A 5,000-nucleotide genomic window follows, 5' to 3' on the forward strand; every position below is an offset into this window, starting at 1 on the left:
CGGCACCTTGATTTGTATCGGTTCCCTTATGAATCCATTTTGAATCTTCCAGTGGTCTAAAACCACAAAAGCTTGTACGCTTGTTGCAATGCCCAATGTTTTCTTCTGTTTCTTCCATTAAACTTGCATGTTAGCTACGCCAAGACCTTTTTGAGTAGTGCTGTGGTGTTTGATTAACACTGGAACTCCTGAGATTTCAAGGTTCTGAGGACATCACCCCTCCTTCTCCTGCCCAATTAGCAGGACCATACATATGTTAATTTCAGAGCAAGACAGGAGCAGAAAGACAGGCAGGAGCTCTGTGGCAGGAGCTCTGTGGTGCACCAGGTCTAGTCTGTGTGCAGTCTGTGTGCACCAGGTCTAGTTTGTAGTCTAAAATAAATAAATAAAGTTTAGCCCTGTTTCGGCGTTATGTGTGAAGCGCTACATATTGACATAAGTATTATTTAGAGCGGTGAACCATTATCATTAGCGTGGTATTGGCGTTATGTATGAAGCAAGCGTCTCAGATTTTCTTGTGCATGCACTTCAATAGCGCCACACATTTACATGGCTGAACCAACCATTATCACGGGTCCATATTGTTCCCGTGAAACACATTATCATTAGCGTGGTATTGGCGTTATGTATGAAGCAAACGTCCCAGATTTTCTTGTGTATGCACTTCAATAGCGCCACACATTTACATGGCTGAACCAACCATTATCACGGGTTCATATTGTTCCCGTGAAACACATTATCATTAGCGTGGTATTGGCGTTATGTATGAAGCAAGCGTCCCAGATTTTCTTGTGTATGCACTTCAATAGCAGCAACAAAGTAATAAAGGTATAGTAAAGTAATATTTATTTGTACATTTACTTATTTTTACTCATACAGCATAGTAACATAATATTTTTTTGCAGTGTTTATGCTTGTGTTTGACTGATATTTTGTTTGTGTAAATAAGATATTTCGTTCATGTAAATAACTTAGCGTCATTTATTTATTTTTACTCATACAGCATAGTAATATAATATTTTTTGCAGTGTTTATGCTTGTGTTTGACTGATATTTCGTTCGTGTAAATAAGATATTTCGTTTGTGTAAATAACTTAGCGTCATTTATTTATTTTTACTCATACAGCATAGTAATATAATATTTTTTGCAGTGTTTATGCTTGTGTTTGACTGATATTTCGTTTGTGTAAATAAGATATTTCGTTTGTGTAAATAACTTAGCGTCATTTATTTATTTTTACTCATACAGCATAGTAATATAATATTTTTTGCAGTGTTTATGCTTGTGTTTGACTGATATTCACGGATTGCCGTGAACCATTATCACGGGTCCAATCAACTTTTATTGTTCCCGTGTATGCAGGGGATTAGCCCGGTTTCGGTTTCGGCGTTATGTGTGAAGCGCCACCTATTACAATAAAGTATAATTAGTATGCGCTGTTGTGGGTGTGTTCTTCAGAGTCATGATAAAAGCTGAAACCCAAAGGCAGGCGACTTACATTTTCACTACTATCCTGTGTGGAGACGACGCAAAACACCATGGCAAGACAGAGGACGTTCACCGGTCAAGAAGTTGCGGCTTTGCTGACCAACGAGGACTGCTGTGAGTCCGATGCGGGAGAAGGACCCTCCTGTTTTTTGACCAGCGATTCATCCGATGAAGAAAGAAGCAGTACATCGGATGAGGTACAACAGAGCCCTCCAAGGAAGAGACGGACACAGGCTGACACCACACCTGCACCAACCGTACGGGCAAAAGATGGAACTGTTTGGGAGAAGGTTGGCATCGCACGCTCTCGTGTCAGCAGCTGTTTGCCTAATTCAACATTTGTTGAGCCGTCCGGGCCTACAGAGCATGCAAAGGTATAGTAACTTCATATTTCTTTCCAGTGTTTCTGCTTGTGTTTGAATGATATTTAGTACGTGTAATTTACCTAGCGTCATTTGTTTACTTTTACTAATACAGCGTAGGATCACAAGCAGACTGCAGAGTTTTCTGTGTTTGCTCGACATGGAGATGCTGCGAATCATCACAGACTGCACTGTCCATGAAGCCCGCAGAACAGACAGCAGCTGGAGTTTGTCGGTCAGCGAGTTTATGGCATTCGTAGCAATCCTATTTCTACGAGCAGTCCTCTGTCCAGTTGGAGCGATGTCGGACTGTTGGTCGGCAATGTTCGCTGTGCCTTCGATCCAGGAGACAATGGCACGGGACCGCTACCAAGAAATCATGCGGTACTTGCGCTTTGATAATAAGGACACCCGTGCGGAGCGTGCAAAGAGCGACAGATTTGCTGCGATTTCGGACATCTGGCAGCGATTTGTGAACAACTGCATTTTGTGCTATACCCCAGGCAAGGAACTGACAGTCGACGAGCAGCTGTTTCCGACCAAGGTTCGCTGTCCATTCACCCAGTACATTGCCTCAAAGCCGGACAAGTTTGGAATAAAGTTTTGGGTTGCTTCTGAGTTGAACACAAAGTACATGTGCAACGCCATTCCATACCTTGGAAAGGACCCCGATCGTCCCAAGGGGGAAAGAGTGTCCGAGAATGTGGTGATGAAGCTTATGAAGCCATACCTGGGCAAGGGCAGAACTGTAGCCACAGACAATTTTTTCACATCTCTTTCCCTGGCTAAGAAGCTGCTGGAATGCAACACGACTCTGCTTGGGACAATGAACAAGATTCGCCGAGAAGTTCCTTTGGAAGCCAAAAACGCCAAGGGACGTGAGAAGTTGTCAACGGAGGTGTACAGATCCGATGATGCGCTTCTGACGGTGTATGCCTCCAAGCCCAACAAAACAGTTTGCGTTCTGAGCACTATGCACACGCACGTGGAGATTGCAGACGACCGCAAAAAGAAGCCAAACACTGTGACGGACTACAACCGGACGAAGGTATGCATGTGTTGGCATTGATAAATCAATTTATCATACATGAATGAATTTATTCAAAATATAACATGTACTTCTTTGTATTTGTTCTTTGCAGTGCGCCGTTGACATCATGGACCAGAAGGCGCGTGCATACACAGTGCGCGCAGGAACACGCCGGTGGCCCGTTGCAGTGTTTTATAACATACTTGACCTGGCAGCGATGAACGCGCATGTTTTGTACACGGCATGTACGGGGTCCACAGAGAGTAGGAGAGTTTTTATGTGTACTCTTGCTGAGGAACTCCGTCTTCGTTTCCTACAGGAAAAGGAGTTGAAGAGAACGCCACGTCCTTCGCCTGCTCCTGGAAAGAAGACTACGTGTCAGGTGCAGACAAACTGCAACCGGAACCACAGCATAACCCCGTGCGCTGCATGCGGCAAGTACACCTGTCGCAAGTGTAGGGCAGAGTGTCCCTGGCTGTGTGGCAACTGTGTACCTAAAACTACATGAAGGTACGTCGATAAGTATATTTATATATATATATATATATATAAATATATTATATATATATACAGACAACCAATCACACACACATATATATATACACACACACTATTATTTGAACATAACCAAAAATCTCTTCTCTTTCTGTTCCACAGTCGCACATCATGAAACCCGGTGTCACGGTCTGCCCCGCATCTCCTGCCATTTCATGTCTGTTTCCGTGTTAGTCCTCTGTTTATTTCTCGTCGTGGTTGCTGGTTATTTTTCTCATGGTTGCTGGAATTGGATTCCCGTTCTGTTATGACCCATGCCTGTGACATTTTCACAGAATCAATTTATACATGAATGAATTCGTTCTAAATATAACATGTACTTCTGTGCGTGCATACACAGTGCGCGCAGGAACACGCCGGTGGCCCGTTGACCTTGGCAGCGATGAACGATGAACCTGCCGCAAATGTAAGAAAGAGGGTCCCTGGCTGGTACACATGAATAAATTCGTTCAAAATATAACATGTACTTTGTTCTTTGCAGTGCGCCGTTGACAGACATCATGAAGGTGCGTGCATACACAGTGCACGCAGGAACACGCCGGTGGCCCGTTGCATGCAGCGAGTACACCCTGGCTGTGTAGCAACTGTTGGCTACAACTACATGAAGGTACGTTGATAAGTAGGCCTACATACGTAACACCACATATGTTACGTATTTTTGTCTTCTGAAAGATTTTATTCAAAATGTAAGGTGTACCTTGAATTGTTCTCCACAGCATCAACGCGTGTGTTGCATGCGGCAAGTGCATCTGGCGAGTACACCCTCAACTTCAAGACACCCTCAACTTTCTTGACATTCCACTTCAAGAAACCCGGAATAGACATCCATGTTTGATCAAAATAAAGTTGTTTTACAGCACATGAATTTGTTCTTCCTGTCTTTTCCTCTCCTTTTCCAGTCTGCTGTTTAGATCACAACATTTATCAGCCATATATATAATTGCGCCATATAATTTCTTAGCTTTTCAAACGCGAATTCAAACGCGGAAACAGAAAGTGTAACAAATATTATATAGTGTAGTAAATATACAAAGAGCTTCAAACAATATACAAAGAGGTTCAGACAATTTTATTTATTTTTATTGTTTGACGGGACTCATTTGAGAAACTCTCTACGTGCGCTTGAATTGTATCTTTTGAAACACGAGTCTACAAAATTTCCGCTGTTTGTTGTAGGATCGGTAACATATACAGTCTGCTTGTTTGTAACCAAGTTTTTCGTGAAGTATCACGTTTGGTGCCTTGTATGAGCTTGGAGGTGAGCCGCTTGTGCTTTGGCAGGCGTATGAGCTGGGGGTGAGACGCTTCCACCGCATTACCAAGACAATGGGCGTTAATCTCTTCACAGCAGGGGAGTGGGCTACATGGACCTTACTAAGCCTTGCGAAAATTTTCGCGGCCGTCGGGTTCCTAGTGTTAAGGTTTAGGGGGTGCTGGCAAACATTTTTTGTCAGCTATCCCCCAGCACTCCGGCATAAGGTGAGATTCCCATACCGGGAGTCGAACCCGGGCCGCCTGGGTGAAAACCAGGAATCCTGACCGCTAGACCATATGGGAAGCTGCA

General features: G+C 43.6%; 1 long non-coding RNA gene and 1 other non-coding gene across 2 annotated transcripts; one reads left to right on the top strand and one right to left on the bottom strand.

The window, feature by feature from the left end:
• Positions 1-3,005: 3,005 nt before the first annotated feature.
• LOC143522463 (uncharacterized) lies at positions 3,006-4,259 on the top strand. The gene is made up of 4 exons (XR_013133003.1): positions 3,006-3,391; positions 3,539-3,842; positions 3,918-4,043; positions 4,153-4,259. It is a non-coding gene; the product is annotated as an uncharacterized LOC143522463 (long non-coding RNA).
• A 662-nt stretch (positions 4,260-4,921) lies between these two features.
• On the bottom strand, positions 4,922-4,993 carry trnae-uuc (transfer RNA glutamic acid (anticodon UUC)). The gene has a single exon. It is a non-coding gene; the product is annotated as a tRNA-Glu (tRNA).
• Between the last annotated feature and the right edge of the window lie 7 nt (positions 4,994-5,000).

The sequence above is a fragment of the Brachyhypopomus gauderio genome, chromosome 9 (genome assembly GCF_052324685.1).
Source record: "Brachyhypopomus gauderio isolate BG-103 chromosome 9, BGAUD_0.2, whole genome shotgun sequence".
NCBI lineage: Eukaryota > Metazoa > Chordata > Actinopteri > Gymnotiformes > Hypopomidae > Brachyhypopomus > Brachyhypopomus gauderio.